Source organism: Lithobates pipiens, unplaced genomic scaffold (genome assembly GCF_037356315.1).
Source record: "Lithobates pipiens isolate NorthernLeopardFrog02 unplaced genomic scaffold, aLitPip1_a1.2 Scaffold_23, whole genome shotgun sequence".
Lineage (NCBI taxonomy): Eukaryota > Metazoa > Chordata > Amphibia > Anura > Ranidae > Lithobates > Lithobates pipiens.
The window spans coordinates 42,793,119-42,814,554 of NW_027507785.1; the positions used below are offsets into that span (position 1 = coordinate 42,793,119).

The window sequence follows — 21,436 nt, forward strand, 5'->3', positions numbered from 1 at the left end:
TCAGACCAGAACTACAAGGGAGACTCTTGTCAATGATCTCAAAAAGCAGCTGGGACCATAGTCATCAAGAAAACAATTGGTAACACAATACTCCATGAAGCACTGAAATCCTGCAGCGCCACAAGGCCCCCCTGCTTAAGAAAGCACATGTGCAGACCTGTCTGAAGTTTGCTAATGAACATCTGAATGATTGAGAGGAGAACTGGGTGAAAGTGTTGTGATCAGATGAGATCAAACTCTTTGGCATCAACTCAACTCGTCGTGTTTGGAGGAGGTGAAATGCTGCCATGGGGGTGGAGGCGGACACATTAAGCTTTGGAGGGGGGGGGGTATGCAAAGGGTACAGGACAACTTCACCGCATCAAAGGGGCGATGGACAGGGCCATGTATCATTAAGTCTGGGGTAAAGAGCCTCCTTCCCTCAGCCGAGGCACTGAAAATGGGTTGTGTATGGGTAATTCAGTATGACAATGACCCACAGCCAAGGCCCCAAAGGAGTGGCCCAAGAAGAAGCACATTAAGGTCCTGGAGTGGCCTAGCCAGTCTCCAAACCTTAATCCCATAGAAAAAAATATGGAGGGAGCCAAAGGTTCGATTTACCAACCTTTGAAACCTTAATGACTTGGAGACGATTTGCAGAGAAGAGTGGGACAAAATCCCTCCAAACCTGGTGGCCAACTACAAGAAACGTCTGACCCTCTGCGATTGCCAACAAGGGTTTTGCCACCAAGTGCCAAGTCATGTTTTGCGAAGGGATCAAATACTTATTTCATTCATTAAAATGCAAATCAATAAATTCAATCTAGATGTGCAAAGCTGGTAGAGATATCCCCAAAAAGACTTGCAGCTGTAATTGCAGTGAAAAGGGGGGTTCTACAAAAAGTATTGACTCGGGGGGGGGGGGGCCTCCCTGACTTCAAAATGCACGCCACACTTTTCACATATTTATTTGTAAAAATAAAATTTCTAATTTTTTTCAAGGGTTCGTCTGTTGAAAAGGTTGAGAAAGGCTGCTCTAGTACCACATAAAATACATTTACGTTTTTGGTTGTAATATGACAAAAATTTTGAACATTTTCAAGGAGTATGAATACATTTTCAAGGCACTGCAATAAATAAAAAAATTACATTGCGCACGAACAAACACAAAAAAAAAAAAAAAAAAAAAAAAATTTATAAAAAATAAATAAATAATAATAAAAATAAATAAATAAAAAAACACACCCCACACAGCAATATGAATATAAATAAAATCAAATTTGAGAAAAAATACACATTAATGCATGGACTACAAGCAACGCTTCCTGAAATATGCAGCCGGCTACAGCTATACAAGCCATAATCATGGAGCCGGCTATCCTGCGCCAGTACCCATCCAGGCACTGAAGAGTAAACACACAGTCTTATCTGTCGGCACATACAGAACATGCACACTCAGGGTGGAGGGCCAGGTCTGGACATGAAGATTACACCCAACACACCGCAAGTTTTCCTGGAAGCAAAACATCAACGCAGCAGCGATTTTTAAAATCCCCAAAACAGACAGGACACTGATGTACAAGCCACACATGTGAATAGGATTCTTCCAATATGGGGCCCGTTCAAACTTCAAGCAACCAGATTGTAGGTCATAAAAATTAATTTTTAACTTTTATAAAATTAAAATGCTTTAGCTGAAATCAGCTGCCGAACTCATGGCCAAACCCAGAAGAAAAGGCCACAACGTACCAGTATGTCGCCCAGCCTACAGATGCCATCTGCTTGCAGTACAACTACTGGGGGCAAGAGACAAGCAGTTAAACTGATGGAGTGGTTTTACAAGTTGAGGGTTAATCACTTAAAAAAATAAATAAAATATGGGGGGAGGGAGACCACAGCATTCCAGTAAAGTCAAGAAAGATTTGTTGGACAGTTGTGCTCCATTTCTTCGAAAAGTTTTAGTACAATAGAAAATATAACACTCATCTTAGCAAGACTCAAGACTTCAGGAATAGTGATGATTCAGCTCTGGGTCACAGATCCAAGACACCCCGGTGATCCGCATAATGACTCCTCAGTCCTCCTCCCTCCCGAGTCACAGCGTCCAAATCTCATTAACAATGCAAATGTCAATGTGGCTCCTTCATTACCAACACAATAGAGTGACTACACCAGTGATCTGAAACTCCCTCCCGTTGGAGTTGGTAGATGATGATATGGAGGTTACCAGCAAGGACACTGAGCTATTTTATACAGATTTCCACCAGTCCGTGACCCCCCCCCCCCACAACATTTTTTAGGTATCTTACAGCCATTAAAATGATGCTCAGCTGGTACCAATACCATGGACAATGGAGTCCCACTGTACGTATGGCTGGCTTGTGCCCTTACCTTCAGAGAATTCTCCAACTTCCTGAACAAAGGGCAGTTCACTGTATTGCCCTGTACACACGGTCGGGCTTTCCGATGGAAAACGTGCGATCGGATCTTGTTGTCGGAAAAGCCGAACGTGTGTGGGCTCCATCTGGACTTTTTCCGTCTGAATTTCCGATACAGAAAAGTTTGAGAGCTGGATCTAAAGTTTTCCGACAACAAAATCTGATTGTTTAAATTCCGACGGACAAAGTGCCACGCATGCTCAGAATAAATAACGGGACAAAAGCTATTGGCTACTGCCCTCTTTATAGTCCCGTTGTACGTGTTCTACGTCACCGTGTTCTGAACGCTCGGATTTTCCGACAGCTTTGTGCGACAAGTTTGAGCCAATATACGTTGGAAAAAAAAAAAATCAGACGGATTTGGTCGTCAGAATGTCCGACCGTGTGTACAGGGCATAAGCGTCCTTATTCAAAGTCAGCAGCTACAGTGTTTGTAGCTGCTGAATTTTTTTTTTTATTCCCCTTTTTTTTTTTTTTAAGTTTTCGGCGGCCATTATTGCCCTTTTTTTTTTTCCTTCTTTCAGCACAACGCTGAAAGTCCTATTTTCGGTGGCCTAAATTCCGGTGCATCCCCCTCCCGCCCAGTATAAAACTAGGGCTGGCTACAACTGATTATTATAGTCATAAAATGGCACACAAATCCAAATGTTGCGAGTACACCGATAAAAATGTCACAAGCACCATTGAAACAATGCCAACTCTTTTAAAATGTTAACTAGAGCATAAAAATGTAATTTACATAAAATGTGACCCGAGTGTCACCAGGGCAGCCAGCTGGTGGCTGGGAAGCAGACCGAGGCTGGTGACCCAGAATGTCTTATTTTAGGTGAGCCGTCATCACATTCTATAGATTGTAAATGTTTGTTGGAAGCGAAAAAACATTTTTAGAACAAAAATAGTAGAAGTGTAAAACAGTAGTAAAGTAGAACTATAGGCAAAACTTTTTTCTTTCCCATTTTGGATACAATCAGGGAGGGTAATATCCTGTCAGATTTTCTTCTGCCATCTCTGTCCCCTTGCGCAGATTTCCCTTCACTTCCTGTCCCATAGCCAAACAGGAAGTGAGAGGAAATCCCTGCAGATTAGAGGAATTCCTTAGGGACCCCCAGGTCACCAGAACCAGTATCACCATTGGAAGATTCCCCTCTACTACAACCCAAAAATTTTAGATTTTCCTTTCACTTGGAATGAGAAAGGTAAGCAAGACAAATAGAGAAGGTGCTTCTCCTTAACGGGGACCCAGACAGCAATAAAAACCGACAAGCGTTCTAATCCCTCTCCACTCCACCCGAAACTAAAGCAAAAGTTTGGCCTTTTAGTAGAAGTAAACCCTAAGACCCCTTTCACACCAGGGCGTTTTGCAGGCGCTATAGCGTTAGAAATAGCGCCTGCAAAACGCCCTAAAGAAGCTGCACCATTGTGTGTAGTGTGAAAGCCCCGAGGGCTTTCACTCTACAGCGGTGCGCTGGCAGGACGTCAGAAAAAAGTCCTGCCAGCAGCTTCTTTGGAGCGGTGAAGGAGCGGTGTGTTTACCGCTCCTCCACCGCTGCTGCCCATTGAAATCAATGGGGCAGCGCTGTAATGCCGCCGGCAAAACGCCGCTATTGCGGCGTATTGCCGGCGGTTTTAACCCTTTTGCGGCCGCTAGCGGGGGTAAAAGCGCTCCGCTATCGGCCGAAATGCGCCGCAAATCCGGCTGTAAAATGCAGCTAAAAATAGCGGCGTTTTACCGCCGACGCAAGGTGCGGTGTGGTGTGAAAGGGGTCTAACTGGTTGAAACTTAGTTTTCTAATGCACTGTGAATCAAAACCAATTCAATGTTTTTTCCCTAGAAAAGTTTTAAAACCCCATTTTTAGACCCCTTTCACACCACACCGCACCTTGCTTCGGCGGTAAAACGCCGCTATTTTTAGCGGCGTTTTACCGCCGGATTTGCAGCGCATTTCGGCCGCTAGCGGGGCGCTTTTACCCCCCGCTAGCGGCCGCGAAAGGGTTAAAACCGCCGGCAATACGCAGCAATAGCGGCGTTTTGCCGGCGGCATTACAGCGCTGCCCCATTGATTTCAATGGGCAGCAGCGGTGGAGGAGCGGTAAACACACCGCTCCAAAGAAGCTGCTGGCAGGACTTTTTTCTGACGTCCTGCCAGCGCACCGCTGTAGAGTGAAAGCCCTCGGGGCTTTCACACTACACACAATGGTGCAGCTTCTTTAGGGCGTTTTGCAGGTGCCATTTCTAACGCTATAGCGCCTGCAAAATGCCCTGGTGTGAAAGGGGTCTTAAAGGGGAGGGCCACCCTGAAAAACAAAATTTTTTTAAAAATTACAAAAAAATCTAAAAAAAAAAAAAAAAAATGAAAACATTTTTTTTTTTTTTACTTACCAGAAATGCCTGTTGCTAGGCACTTTCTCCTAATCTTCCTCTTCCTCCTCCGCGGAGATCTTCTGTCTTCGTCGCGGCGTCTTCTGGGTAATGAGTCGCGCTGTGTTCTGGGAACTGTGTGTTCCAGAACACAGCGCGTCCCATTCAGAAAGCGCTGCGGGACTCGCGCATGCGCAGTAGCTGCGGGACTTGCGCATGCGCAGTAGGAAACGGGCAGTGAAGCCATAAGGCTCCGCTGCCTGTTTCCCTTACAAGGGATGGCGGCGCCGGGACCCGAGAGCCGAGGGACGGGTCGGCCTCGGGCGGCCGACATCGCGGGCGCCCTGGACAGGTGAGTGTGTTTATTAAGTCAGCAGCTGCAGTGTTTGTAAAACTGGGAGAGGGTTCTAACCCCATAAGAGGAGGTGCCTGAATAAGGACTTACATGCAGGATCACCAGGGTTCCATTTTTAATCACTTCAGCTCCCTTCATGACTAGGTCATTTTTTTTGGAATACGACACTATTACTTTAACTGACAATTGCGTGGTTGTGCAACACTGTACCCAAATAAAATATATGTTCTCCCCCCCCTACAAATAGAGCTTTTTTTTAATATTTTACCACCTCTGCAGTTTTTTTTTTTTTTTTTTTTTTAATAGTGCAAAAAAGTAAACACCCCACGACAATTTTGAAAAAATAAAAATGTCTTTATCAGTTTAGGCCAATATTGATTCTGCTACATTTTTAGTAAAAATGTTGAAAAAGATAGCGATCTCCTTCGCTCGAGATCTCTCTCGAATAATAATAATAATAATAATAATAATAATAATAATAATAATAAATTACACATATATTGATTGTAGATGCTATAACTTTTACGCTAACCAAACTATGAGAGATTTTATTTTATTTTTACATTATTTTTTTTTTACTACTAGTAATGGTGGCGATCAGCGACTTCTAAACGATAGAGACTGCGATACTGTGGTGGACAGTCAGAAACTGACAATGACACTAATACAGTGATCCGTGCTAAAACATATGCAGATCACTGTACTAATGACACTGGCTGGAAAGGGGTTAACATGGGGGTTAATCAAAGAGTTAACTGTGCGCCTAGCCATTGTTTTTTGCAGTGTGGGAGGTGCTTCTCCTAGGGGAAGAGATGGCTCCATGTCTCCGCTTGGCAGAGACACACTAGCCATGCCTTCCTTACTAACAGAACAACATTCTGCCTTGTTTACATAGGCTGACCACCGTTCTGTGTAAAACTGCTATAGAGCGGTCAGCAATCGGTTAAAAGGGTGTCGATTTAAGGAAAAAAAAAAAAAAAAAAAGTCACAGGGGATTTAAAACACCATTTGAAATGACTGTGTGAAAGCTCATATGAAATTTTAGTGTTCAGGTTTTCAGGTTAGATCGATTTTAAATCCTTAAACCAGTTGAGGGCCACAAGGAAGGAGTCTGATAAACGTGACATCTTGGTGTGTTAGATCAGGCCTTTAATCCTCCATAGAACAAAACATGACCAATGGGGGGGGGGGGGGGGAGGAAGTAAAATGTTTGTTAGGAGGTGGAAATCCATCATAGACGGATGGTGGGACTTCCTCGTTCATACCCGTCAGATCATCCCTGGATGTGTCAGAGGTTAATAATTCGAAGAGCTATTTTTACCTACCAACAGATAAAAATAAATAAATAAAAAGAAGGGGAAGAAGAATGAAATGAAGACTGCAAAAAAAAAAAAAAAAAAAAAATCTACATACAATATAGCAAAGGGAGAAAATAAAATACTGCCAAGACCCCTTTCACAAATGCGGACCATTCAGTTCAATCTTTTTTTTTTTCTTTTTTTTTTTTAAAACCCAGATGAAGTGTACAGTTTTTTTTTTTTGTTTTTAATCGATCAGTCTTTTCACATCTGCCAGCTAGAGTCATTAAAGTGCAAGTTCACCTTTTACAGAAAAATCTGTAAGGTAAACTTACACTTGACCCCCTTCCCCGGTCCCACAGTACAGTCGACGATCTCCCGCACGACAAATCAGATCGCTGCTTTACCAGTCCAGTAAATCCCTGCGGCTTTCTCTTCTCCAGCACTGACGGGATTGGTCAGTGCTGTCGCATGAGTGGAGCCGACCAATCAGAATGCCTCCTAGACGCACCTTACGAGGTACATTTTTATTTTTTTTATGGTCACCGTGCTGGTCCTGAGGATCTGCGGGCAGGAGTTTAGGCGAGGCTGTGGCGGCGGCCTAAAAATTCCTGCCCGCAGCTCCTCAGGACTGGCGCGGTGTCAGCGGTGGTCCTGGTGAGAAAAAATAAAAAAATAATATGATTTGACCTCTCAACTCGATTTTTTTTCCCCCGCCCTACATGGGAGAGGAGTCAGTATTAGTGTGCAAGACTGAAGTGATACATAATAATAATAATAATAATTATTATACAGGATTTATATAGCGCCGACAGTTTACGCAGTGCTTTACAACATTACGGCAGACAGTACACTTACAATACAGGGGGAATCAGAGGGCCCTGCTCGTTAAAGTTTACAATCTAGGAGGGAGGGTCATGTTATACAAAAAGGGTAACAGCTGTGGGGGGGGGGGAATGAGCTAATGGAGAAAATAGTGCAGTTATTAGATGGAGGCAAGATAGGCTTCTCTAAAGAGGAAAGTTTTCAGGGATCGCCTAGAAGTGGATACATTTGAAGACAGTCTGACAGATTGGGGTAGTGAATTCCAGAGGATGGGAGAGGCTCGAGAGAAGTCCTGGAGGCGGTGATGAGGGAAGAGAGGCTAGAGAGCCAGAGAACTTGTGAGGAATGAAGAGGGCGATCAGGTTGGTATTTTGAGACTAAGCTAGTGATGTAGCTGGGGACAGGGCATTAAAACCTGAACTTCAGCATTTCCTTCAACTGAAAGCTACGACGCTTACCAATTTTCATTAAATTGTGCAATGATAATCAAAAAAAAAAAAAAAGTCTAAAAACTCTTCTCTTGTCCTTATGTAGCTAAGAAAGGGCAGGCAAATACTAGACCACATCATCGATTGCACAGGCGGTAGGAAACGGAATGGCGAACCTGTGCGGTCAATGAGACGTAGCTGCAGCCAGATCAATAGACATCTAGAAGATCATTTTAGAAAGAGCGGAGCAGTTGGTTATGGCACAACACCAGGAGACATTCAAATACCAGACCTTGGGGCCTACAACTACGGTAGGGTTGCCACCTCATCCCTTTGAACCCAAACACACGGGTTCTGTGGCCAATTAAAAAGGTGGTAATTAAACTCACTTGGTGCCTTATCTGCATTTAATTATCCTCAGAACCCGTGTGATTCAAAGGTGTTCTGGTTCAAAGGGATGAGGTGGCAGCTCTAAACTATGGCCAGGTGACAAGGGAGAGGCCATGTAGTACAGCCGGGTTACCTCACCTTGTACAATGTAATGACACAGGGCTTCGCCCCACACAACATCCTATTATATGCTCCACCCAAGTCGGTTCAGATACACACACACACACACACACACACACACACACACACACACACACACACACACACACACACGAGCCTTAAAACCAGTCACACAGTCCCTGGCCAAGGGCCATATTTAGCATTCATGTCACATTGGTAAACAAAAAAAAAACAAAAAAAACATGCTAAAGCGTCTCTATTTTACAAGATTAGCGCTGCAAAACTTGAAACCAAAATGTGCAGACTGCTTTTAAAATGTAAAGAAAGAATCCAAACCAATAGCATGAGATGAAACAAGAGAAGACTCCATGTTACTTGAGCTATGGAGAGTCTCCACACCCCTCCCTATCCCGTCCTGCTGCACCCCCCTCCCAATTCAGTTTCACTGCTGGAACGACCACCAGTGGAGCTCAACAAGAATGGGGGGGAAAAACAAAACAAATAATCCATCTGATCAGGTCAAGAGTACACTGCATGTCTAAAGCTTTACAGGCCAACTGTACAATCTCATTTAGATCTTCCAAAAACGTAAAGCAGAAGGTCCAGCCTCAATTGAATTCATTCAGTACAGTGGAATATATATTTTACACACACACACACACACACACACACTTTTTCCACCTCTAAACAACTTGCCTACAGGGCACTTACACCTTCCTGCCCAGGCCATTTTTCAGCTCTGTCGCACTTTGAATGACAATTGCGCGGTCATGCTACACTGTACCCAAACAAATTTTTTTTGCATTTTCTTCACCCAAATAGAGCTTTCTTTTGGTGGTATTTAATCCCTGCAGTAAATGTTGTAATTTTTCTCCATCCTATCTGTGCTTATCAGTGAAGAACTGGTGGGCATTTATGAGGTAGCACTTATGGACACTGATATGTGGCACCGATAGCCAGCATTGATTGGCATCTAATGGACACCGATTGGTGGCACCGATGGCTGCCACTGGTGGACACTGATTGGTGACAGTGTTGGCACTATATTGTAATCAGGGCACTGATGATCAATGCCCTGATTACATGTAGATGTCCCCCTGCGTGGAGATGCCGCTGATCGGCTCTCCTCACCACACACTGTCAGTTTAAGCGGAGGAGCGCCGATTACTGGCATCCCCGTGTTTACATATGATCGGCTCTTTACAGAAATCGGGGCCCCAGTGAGAGCGGCCGTTTTTGGGACACCGTCATATGACATCGTCCCAGAATGAAAGCAGCACCACTCCCGCCATCATTTGATGGCAGGGCGGGTGGCAACTAGCTACATGTGACCTATAAACTGTACAACGCAATTGGAAAGCAAACTGAAATCTTTGGATCTTTGGGGGGGGGGGGGGGGGGGGGGGGTTGTACAAATAAAAAGAAAACTAAAATAATGTGGTTGCATAAGTGTGCACACCCTCTTATAAACTGGGGATGTATCTGTGTTCTGAATTAAACAATCGCATTCAAACTCATATTAAATAGGAGTCAGTACACACCTGCCATCATTTAAAGTGCCTCTGATTAATTCCAAATAAAGTTCAGCTGTTCTAGTAGGTCTTTCCTGACAGTTTCTTAGTCGCATCCTACAGCAAAAGCCATGGTCCGCAGAGAGCTTCCAAAGCATCAGAGGGATCTCATTTTTATTAATAATATTATTATTATAATACAGGATTTATATAGTGCCATCAGTTTACATAGCGATTTACAACTTGAGGGTAGACAGTACAAATGCACTAGGAATCAGAGGGCCCTGCTCCTTAGAGCTTACAATCTGAGAGATTGTTAAAAGGGATCAGTCAGGAGAATGGTAAAAAAGAATTTCCAAGGCATTAGATATACCATGGAACACAGTCATCAAGTGGAGGAGATGACTGGCACAACAGTGACATTACCAACAGGGAGGTTGCCAAGAGGCCTACAGAAACATTAAGGCCGGGTTCACACTATAACCCGCTGCGGATCACACAGGAGCGATGTGCGTCCCTGTTCCCCATTTCAGGGCCGATTCTATGCCTGAATTCCTGAAACTGAGCCAAAGATGTACAGCGTTTTTGTGCAGTGCATGCAATGGAGATATGTGAACCGGCTCCATAGGAAGCCAGTCACATTCTCCTGCTATGCGAATTGGATGCGGGGAAACCAGATTTTAAGAGGAGTTTTTCCAGCTGTAAAAAATAAAATAAAAATACCACACACACACACACCTCAAACGCTGATAAAAGCTGAATAAATGCTAAAGAACATGGCTAGTTTGGCATTTCTCAGGCCGCGTACACACGCGCGGACTGTTCGCCCAACTTTGTCCGTCCATGCTAAGTTTGAGCGGACTGTTTGCCGAAACTGTTGGACGGACAAAGTTGGGCGAACAGTCCGCGCGTGTGTACGCGGCCTGAGAAATGCCATGGCCACACACGACGGACGAACAGTTTGCTGAAACCGTGCGCGATGACGTGAACGGCACGTACGACGGGACGAAAAATACGACGTCCTATACACTGCATTATAGCTTTCGGCGTGAAAATCCTTTCTGAGCATGCGCGCAACTTTGTTTGACGAACAAGCCTACACACGAGCGGACTGTTCGCTGAAACAAGGTTTCAGCGGACAGTTTTACGGAATTTCCGAAAAACCTTGTCCGTCAAACTGTCCGCTGAAACTGTCCGCTGAAAGCCCACACACGAGCGGACTGTCCGCCCAAACACTGTTCAGCGGACAAAGTTGGGCGAACAGTCCGCCCGTGTGTACGCGGCCTCAGTGTTTCAGCCATAAGCTTTTGTGGGAGTATAGTTTTTATTTTTGGAAAGCTAAGAAAACACTAGAGAGTTAAAAAAAACTAAAAAATAAAAACGCTGCAAAACTCATTCTACAGCTAATGCTACTGGCGTTTTTTTTTTGAACGTCCAGTGTGCATGAGGCCCAAAAACCAAAGTTCTCTGAATTGTGTGGTTTTTGGCTGTTAATGGGAAAAGACCATTTCTGGTGGGGAGAAAAACCTGATTTTGGGTTCCTCAAGCTGGCCATACACATGGAGGGGATAACAATTGATCAGTAGGGAATGGGCATTAAAGCCAATCTTCAAACAATAGTCAAAAGTAACGATCAGGAACAAAAGAGACAAAAAGGAGAAGGGTGAATGTAGAGGATTATGGGTAATGACATAGCCCATCGCCTCCAGGGAAGTTTATGTTAAGCTTGCAGAGTTTACACCAACACAACATTCTTTACGGGAAATGCGAAGTTCTCTAAAACATTCTATACAGAATGTCCAGGAAAGCCAAGCATCTTGTTTTTCTAATGAAATACTTTGCCATTTACACCATTTCATCACATCACTGTGTGAGGAGTCATTACGCCTCAATGGGTGCCTCACTGGCTGGAGGAGATGATTTTCCTGATGTGCAAACACTAAAGAGGTGCTGAAGAGTAAAGCTGGACATACACCAGGAGAATTTCACTTGAACGTTCAGGTGGACATTTAGAATAACGATTAAGAGCATTTAATGATGCCATTACGAACTTGACAAAATTTTATGAAAAAAAAAAAATGATTTCTAAAATGCCGCGTACACACGAGCGGACTGTATGGCGTACTTAGTTCGTCATACAATCCGACGGACAGTCCGTCGTACTTTCGACTGAACGGACTTGACCACACACGGATGCCCAAACAGTCCGTCGTACTTTCGACTGAACGGACTTGACCACACACGGATGCACAAACAAACAGTCCGTCGAAAGCTTGCGTGATGACGTGTACAGCACGTACGACGGGACTAGAAATAGGAAGTCCAAGACACAGCAAAGCACCCTTCCGCCGTGTAAATCCTTTCTGGGCATGCGCCATTCTTAGTCCGTCGAACTAGCATACTGATGAGCGGATTGTCCGCTGAAACCAAAGTACGACGGACAGAATTTCGAAAAATCCGAAATTCTTAGTACGCCGGACTGCACGCTGAAAAAGTCTGCTGAAGCCCACACACGAGCGGATTGTCCGCTGAAATGTGTTTCGACGGACTAAGTACGCCATACAGTCCGCTCGTGTGTACGCGGCAAAAGATTTCACTTGACTGCCATGTGACTTGTACATTCGATTTTGGGATGGACATGCACATGAGTACAAATTTTTCCTGAATGAAGACCACATTCACAGTTAGAATGTAATTCGTTCCAGTTAATTTTTCCATCCTTCCACTTCAATCTTGACTGTAGTGGCAAGAAAAAAAAATTGATCATCCAGATGACCCCTATCACGCATTAGAAAATGTAATAAGTGTTCCAAAATGAGATTCCAATGACGCGAGGCCCCATTTAGAAGGAATAGTATAGATCTCATCACGGACTCAGGAATTCTGGAGAGTTGGAGCTCCTCAGGTTACAGGAGTTCCATCATCACAGCACAAGAATTCTGAAGAGAGATGGGTGGAAGAGAGATGGTGACCTCCTGATCAGAGGAGCCTCCATGTGACCTGAATGGGGTAGGAGAAACACTGAAATCCAACACTGTGTACTACAACAAAATGGGGAGGGCCAGTGCACTGAAACTGCAATCTGTTGCTAATGTTACCATCTTTTGGGAAGAATCCCTTTTGGCATTAAATGGGAGAACTCAAAAAACACGTTTACACAGTCCCATTTAAAACTCTATGGTGACCAAAACACAATGAGCTCATGTTAAAGTGAATGAGGGCTAACAGAACAAAAGTTTTTTTTGTTTTGTTTATTAAAATGGCATTCTTCCCCTAGAAAATTTGGCAACCTTATCCATTAAAAACTGGGTCAGTGTAGGTGGTTGCCCATATGCAATGGTGGCCGGTGTAGATGTAGAAGGTTGCCCATATACAATGGTGGCCGGTGTAGGTGTAGAAGGTTGCCCATATGCAATGGTGGCCGGTGTAGGTGTAGAAGGTTGCCCATATGCAATGGTGGCCGGTGTAGGAGGTTGCCCATATGCAATGGTGGCCGGTGTAGGTGTAGAAGGTTGCCCATATGCAATGGTGGCCAGTGTAGGTGTAGAAGGTTGCCCATATGCAATGGTGGCCGGTGTAGGTGTAGAAAGTCCCCCTTTGCAATGGTTGGCACTGTAGGTCATCATATGCAATGGTGGTCAGTGTGTAGAAGGTCCCCCCTATATTGGTGGTCAGTGTAGGCATAAATTGCCCCCACCCCCCACACCTTATTGAAGGTGGGAGATCAATTGGTCATTGCAAAGGGCTATGGTTCTGCCAAGCTAAGTAGATAGTTTTAAAAAGGCCCGAAATTTTCCTAAATGCACAGAATATAACTGTAAACTAATATTTATAGATAAAGTTAAATCAAGGGAATATCTGAATGCCTGTTGTGGGGTCGTAAAAAAATAGTTTTCCCCCCACTGGGGGGGGGGGGGGGGGTTGCCTTTCTCTGGATTAATTGTAATAATACGATTGTATATATGGGAGGGGGTGTATGTGGTTGCACTGGTTGGACCGGTGTCTTTTTCATCCAGATTATCCATCTATTTATCTATGCAATTACCCACTAGTCACAGACCTAAAAATCTCAGGAGGAACCCTAGTTGAGAAATGCTGGTCTAATCTGATCTCTGCATATTTTTAGGTAAAAGAGTTCAAAATCACCCCCATCCAGCCATGTGTTGCTCCAACACATAAGTACTTTTGGTGACCTGGGGCCAATCACCTGTGCTGGAAACAAATGCGCATACCGATCACAAAAAGGAACCTTCCAGGAGGTCTGGCCAGAGTCATCAAAAGACCCTTCCAACAGCCTCTATCCTGAACACAGCACAGAAGAGCATCTCTGCAGATAATCGATCTACAACAGATTATACTAAAAAAAAAGTGACCACCCTGTCAGCCCAGGATCACTCCACCACAATGACATACCTGCTACATGAAGAGGCAATGTACTGACGTTTCTGGTGGCCTTTGTCTTGAAGCTCTACTGCTTTGCTGTTCCTGGGCTGCTCCGAGTATTTACTTGTGTTAAATACCTTGTTAGCACCACAAATGGCTAGTGTTACTCCTACCGGCTCAGATGTCTTGTATGAACGTAATGGTTTGGTGGACCAAACCACAGCATGCAGCGGGGGGAGCAGGAATTCCACACACAAAATACTTGCAGCAGCGCGTCGTTTCAAACAAATGGGTCGCAGGGTGAAAGGAAACAGTCACACTTTTTAGCAGGAATGTTTTTTCTGTATATAAGATGACCCTGTGCCAACAAGGGCACTTTAAAGTAGACCTTGCATTGGATATTTAGTACATGCTTGTCAGTGAATGTGGCTAAATTAGGTGTCAATGTAACACTTCCAGGTATTTACTACCCCTCACAGAAAGATGATGCCTGAACAAAGTTGGCACCATCCAGGGTCACCACCTATTTCCTGAAATTATGCCTGCTCCGAGATGACAAAATCCCATAAATCCGAGTACCTGTGCAGTTTAGTTGTATTCACAAAATGTCTGGACACAGATCAGCCCCTCACCGTGGGAATGAATATAAAATCACAATGTTGAAGGGTGTTCATTGGGGGGGGGGGGGGGGAGGAGAGGAGACTGGGGAAATGCTTCCTCTGGCCTGCAGCAGACTGATCATCGAGGCCTAGGGGTAGTCTTTGGACTGGTGCTCATAGACTGAGATTTAATAAATAGGTAGCACTTTCCTGAAAATTATACCATGGTTTTATAGTGTCAGGAATTTATACATGCGTACTTGAAAAGCTACTGCTATGTTTAAGTGGAAGTCCATGCTAAATCTAAAAATCACTGCATCTATAGCCACCATCATTCTAACACTAACCTCTCCAACCCCGTAAAGAAAAGGAGTATTCATAGCTTTTCTGCAGGTGATCCGAACGGATCCCACACTAAGCTGTCAGCCGCGGCGTCGCTGTGTAGGCGGATGAGGACGACACGTCCAACAATGTAAGCCCCATAGTAAATCTATGGGTGACGTCACTCCCCATTCATTCCACAGCTGTTGTCGGCTCCGTCCTCTGCAGAGCCTCCGTCGCTGGAGATCGAGTCTGATCACCTGCAGACAAAAAAGGTATGTATACCCATTTTGAAAATTGCGTTAATCGCAAGTGTTAGAATGCTGGTGGGTAAAGATGCAGGGATTTTAGTTTTTAGCATGGACTTCCACTTTAAAAAGCTTAGTTAATATTAAAATGGCCAACAGTGTAAAATTATATCCATGGACTTTCTTCTGAGCCAACCAAATCTGAACCCAAGATTTTAGAGAACCAAGGCCAGCATTAGAACACAGCTTCTAGCTTTGTCTAGAGCAGTGGCCTCCAAACTGTGGGGGCCAAATGCAGCCCTTTGCTTGCTTTTATCCGGTCCTTGGGGCACCAATTTCCCCTGACGGGGCGCAATTCGTCCCAATGACGCCAACGACAGGGAGCAATTCCTCCCAACGACATCAAAAAAATGGGGCACTGTTTTTTTTCAGACTAACGTCGGCACCTTTCCTACTCCCAATGGCCAAAGTTGGGCCCCCTTAAGTCTTAAGGACAGTAACAAGCCCCTTAGTTTAGAAAGTTTGGAGACCCCTGGTCTAAGAAACTTTTCCTGAATTCAAAGCTACCGTGTTTCCCCGATAGTAAGACACCCCCGATTGTAAGACGTATCGGGAGTTTCAGAGGGGTCGGCTAATATAAGCCGTACCCCGAAAGTAAGACATATGTCTTACTTTCGATGAAACACGGGGGTATTGCCGCCTCCAGTGGCGTACTAAGAGTGGGGCGGGGGGTGCGGGCCGCACCGGGTGCCACACCCTGGGGGGGTGCCAGGCCAGCGCCCTCCCCCTCCGACTGAAGAGACAGCGCCGTTCTGATCAGTCTCGGGCAGCGGCTGTCACTCACAGCCGAGCAGAGTGAAGCCGCCTCCCCCTCCTCTTGTATGGCTACACAGTGCTGTCCATGAAGGAGAAGGAGGGGGAGGCGGCTTCACTGAAGCCGCCTCCCCCTCCATACACAGCACTGTGTAGTCATACAAGAGGAGGGGGAGGTGGCTTCACTCTGCTCGGCTGTGAGTGACAGCCGCCGCCTGATCAGAACGGCGCGACGCAACCACAGAGAAGGGGATTATTGCGCCAGGTCCCGGATCACTGCCGACAGGTGTCACTGGCGCTGTGTCCTCCCGGCACAGGTCAGTGCTGGTCATACAGAGAGAGACCAAGGAGGGGGGAGGGGGGAGGGGGGGTGTGAAGAGATTCTCTGCAGCTCTTATGTAACCGCAAGATGCAGCTGAGGAGGACTACAAGTCCCAACATACCGGGCTGTGTGGGCTTACAGTTCTCCTCTGCTGAGCATAGCAGCTTTGTATGCTTGGACTTGTAGTCCTCCATAGTGCAGCCTTGCATGCTGGGACTTGTAGGCCTCCTCTGTAGTACAGTGCAGCCTTGCATGCTGGGACTTGTAGTCCTCTTCTGTAGCGCAGTGCAGCTCTGCATGCTGGGATTTTTTTCCAATATAAGACATACCCCGAAAGTAAGACATAGTGGGGCTTTTGGGGATAAAAAGAAAGTAAGACAGACACTGTCTTACTTTCGGGGAAACACGGTATATTATTCCAAAAATCAACTTTATTAAAAAAAAAAAAAAAAAAAAATATGTAATAATAATAATAATAATAATAATAATAATAATAATTATAATAATAATAATGCTCTTTTAATTTATTTTTAATCATTTAAAAGAGCAAAATTATATTATTATTTTTTTAAATAGAAGGTTAAAAACCACTGTTAGGTAATTATTTACCGACTGTGTTTCGATTGGGAGTTTTCCCTTTATTTCCTGTTACTCTACAGGAAGTGAAGGGATATCTTTACAATGTAAGGGAATCCCCCACCCCACTGCAAGATTTCCCATGAAATGTTTTTTCATGGCAACTTAAAATTTTGGATTGACCCTTACTTTCATTTCTGGTGATTGAGACAAATAGAGAGGGTGAGTCTCCCTAATGGGGACAAAGATAACAATAAAAACCTAAGAGGTTCCAACCCCCATCCCCCACCTCACTATCCAAATCCAAAATATACTTTAAAGCAGAGTAGCAGACAGTGCAAAGATCTCAAGGAGTACAGACAAGGAATTGGCGAGCCAGCCAGAAGAACATTGCAACTAGCAAACAATATTACAATTTTATTATCAGTATGGCAGATGCAGCAGTTCTAAAAAAAAAAAAAAAAAAAAAAAAAAAAAAAAAGGAGTATAATATAAATGTATATAAAACATTTTTAGTAGCTATAGCAACTGCCCTGTACTGATCTGACACTAGTAGAACGTATTCTGATTGGTTGCCATTGGTTAGAGCTGCCCGATTAATCGTCAAGAATTGTTATTGCAATTTTTTTTTCCACCCCCAGTTGCGATCTTGACAAAAAGTGTTTCACAATTCTTTCTATGCAAATAATTCTCTCTGCTCTTCTGAAGCCACAGCTTTCAAAAGAAAGGAAGAAAAAATAAATAAATAAATAAAAACCCACAGGCAGTCTGCCAAGAATCACAACATTCTTTAGCAGTGGAACTATATAATTTTTTTTTTTAGTAGAGACCCTAGAGAATAAAATGGTGCAATATTTTATGTCACACTGGATTTGCGCAGTGGTCTTTCAAATGCAATTTTTTGGGGAAAGCTCTGTGTATATACACACACACGATAAAAAAAAAAAAAAAAAGTCTTCTGCAATGCAGCTTACCCCCCCCCCCCCCATTATACTTACCTGAGCCCCATCTCAATCCAGCGATGTGCACGAGAGCAGCAGCTCTCTTCCTCCTCAATGGCTCAAAGACAGCCATCTGCTTCCACTGCTGTCAATCACAGCCAGTGTGGAGGGAGCAGAGGGGCTTAGTGGCGCTCTCTACCCCAAGGACATAAAGAGCTGGCTCGGGAGCGAGCACACACACACACACACACACACACACACAAGCTCTGGGGGGCACTCAGTTGGGGGGAGCCAGGAGTGGCAGGGGGTCAACCCGAGAAACACGTTATACTTACCATTACATAGGACAGGTAAGTATAACATGTTTGTTTGGTTTACAAAATAAAAAGTGATCCTTTACAAATCATGAAGAGACATCAGGAACAGCTGGGCTCACATAGAAATAAATATCCAACAGACACTGTATAATGTATATAATATGCACTGAGCAGAATGAGCAAAATATACACAACACTCCAATAGATGTATACAGGATCACCAGCGGAGGACTCCCACTACTCCGGGTGACCTCATTTCCTAAATTCCGGCAGGAAACCGCAGAGTTGTGGAGTCACTGAGCCCCCCGAACACCCCAATGTCAGTGTACATGCACCCCCTACATCCGGGTGTAACACATCGCAGATGCCCACACCAGCCACACACCGGCTCTGGGCAGATACCCACACCAAACACCGGCTCTGGGCAGATGCCCACAGCAGCCAGCTATTGTAATGACTGGCAAATTCTGATGGTCTAGTGTTGGTGTAGATGGTGAATGAGCCCCATGTGATGGCATACGGGGGGGGGGGGGGTCCTGTATGCAGAGGACAGGAGATACAGATCAGAGAGAAGAGACACCCAGAGGAAGCTCTGCAGAGGCGCCAATGTCACACAGATCACCCCTCATCTCCGCAGAGCATCACCCCCCCCTCCCCCCACTGCAGAGCATCACTCAACAAGGGTCATCGGTGTTCCTATATGCTGCATACTACTTTTAGGGATTCTTTGCAGAGCATCATTAGTAAGCATCGTGTCCCCCCCCCCCCCTTCCTGCAGATCATCAACCACACCAATGTGCCCCCCTCCTGCAGAGCATCGCTATCGCAGGTGTGTCTCCTACCAAGTGTCTGCTCCCTGCAGATCATCCCTCCCACTAGTGTGCCCCCCTTTCCTGCAGATCATCCCTCCCACTAGTGTGCCCCCCTTTCCTGCAGATCATCCCTCCCACTAGTGTGCCCCCCCTTTCCTGCAGATCATCCTTCCCACTAGTGTGCCCCCCTTTCCTGCAGATCATCCCTCCCACTAGTGTGCCCCCCCTTTCCTGCAGATCATCCTTCCCACTAGTGTGCCCCCCCTTTCCTGCAGATCATCCCTCCCACTAGTGTGCCCCCCTTTCCTGCAGATCATCCCTCATACTAGTGTGCCCCCCTTTCCTGCAGATCATCCCTCCCACTAGTGTGCCCCCTTTCCTGCAGATCATCCTTCCCACTAGTGTGCCCCCCTTTCCTGCAGATCATCTCTTATCACAAGTCGTGTCCCCTGGCTGACACCTGACTCCAGCTGTGCAGACCATCGCCCCTCCCCCTTCTACTCACACACTGCAGAGCATCACTTCCTCCCCATCACCTTTGTAGTTTCCAGCCGTACAGAGCATCTCACCCAACACTCCGTATAACTTTTCCCGCAGAGCATCTCACACATCGCCGCTGCAGATCATCCCCCTCCCCCTCCATCCATCCTCCCAGCTGTCCCGGCAGCTCGGATTCTCCGGTGCCCGGTGTTCTCTCACCTGTACAGTGCCGATCACACGGAGCTCCTCTGCCGGTACAATGTGATGTGTGCGCAGCGCTCAGCTCTATATCCCGCACACCTCCGCCCCGCCCCCTCACCGCAGTGCCCGCCGGCGACATCTAGTGGCCGCACGGGGGTACAGCACGCTCCCTCCACTCATCATATAGTGATCCACTACTATGGGACGGGATGGTGATCGTACAGACTTCCAATCAGAGCCCAGCAGCCTTGCCAACCTCCCCCAGCACTTTTTACTGACAAAATATGAAAAATTTACTGACGGAGCACATTTTTTTTTTACTGATAACCTCAAAAATGTCCTGTTAAAAACAATTGATGTATTAACACAATACGCAAACACATATATCAGCTTTTATTTTTACTATTTCTTTCCATTTTTATTTTTTTAAAGTATAATTTTTTCTTTTTTTACCATTTTTATTTTTTTATTATTTTTCACAATTTGTATTTTTTTAATCATTTTTACTTTATTCTTTTCTTCTTATTATTTTTATTATTATTTCTAACTTTTTTTTAAATTATATTCTAAAGTATTATTTTATATTATTTTTTACAATTAGTTTCATTATTTTTTACAAAATTAATTTATATTATTAAAAAATATATATTTTTTACAATATTATCTTTTATTATTGTGTACAATTTTTATTTTTTCAATATTTTTTACAATTTGTATTATTGAAATAATTTTTTACAATATTATTCTTTATTATCTTTTTACAAATTTAATTTCTTTATTTATTTTTTCATTTTTTTTTAAATATTATTTTCTATTATTTATTTTTACATTTTTCTTACAATATTATTTTTAATTATTTTGTACAATTTTTATTTTTTAAATATTTTTTACAATATTGTTTTTTACAATTTGTATTATTTAAATAACTTTTTACAATATTATTCAATTTTTTTTAATGATATATTACAATATTATTTTTTATTTATTTTTTACAATATTCTTTTTTATTATTTTTTTTACAATTTTTATTCTTAAATATTTTATACAATATAATTTTTTTACCATATTTTTTTAATTTTTACAATATTATTATTATTATTATTATTATTATTATTATTATTATACCATTTACATTTTTTTATATAATATTTTCATTATTTTTATGATTGCTATTTTTTAAATTCTTTTTTCAATATTATTTTTTATAATTTGTATTTTTAATCATTTTTTACAATATTGTTCTTTATTATTATTTTTGTACAACTTTTACTTTTTTAATTTCCCTTTAAACTGGTGGTGAGTGGAGAAGAACCCTCATACATTGGTGGTTGATGCTGGGGCCACTTACATTGATAGCCTCTCTAGGGTCTCTCACATTGGTGATCAGTGTTTGGGCCACTTACAATTCATAGTCACTGTACTGTAGTGCTCCTTATATTGGTATTCAGTGAAGAAAGCCCCACCCCACCCCCACATTGGTGTCAGTGGGAGATGTGTAAAAGAGGAAATAAACCCTGATGAGTTTACTTCCTCTTTGATTCCCTGCAAAGGCAAAGCATAATGGACTACTATGCATTGCATAGTAGTCCATTATGTGTCACTTACCTGACACAGGAGCCAGCGAAGTCACCGCTGTCCCCTTGTGTACGGAGCCTCCATCTTCTTGGTGGGTCTCGCTGCTCCGGCGCTGTCATTCGATGGAGCCGCGATGACCTCACTC

The 21,436-nt window shown here is 43.9% G+C and overlaps 1 protein-coding gene across 3 annotated transcripts in view; it reads right to left on the reverse strand.

Moving 5' to 3' along the window:
* Nucleotides 1–19,827, reverse strand: part of RELT (RELT TNF receptor) — an 84,807-nt gene extending 64,980 nt beyond the window's left edge. For 2 of the 3 annotated variants that reach the window (XM_077451474.1, XM_077451472.1), the window contains exon 1: nt 19,735–19,827. The gene's annotated coding sequence lies outside the window, so the exon portion shown is untranslated. Of the gene's footprint in view, nt 1–14,116; nt 14,211–19,734 lie in introns of those variants that run through there. The other variant, XM_077451473.1, reaches the window with a different exon arrangement.
* Nucleotides 19,828–21,436: the final 1,609 nt, after the last annotated feature.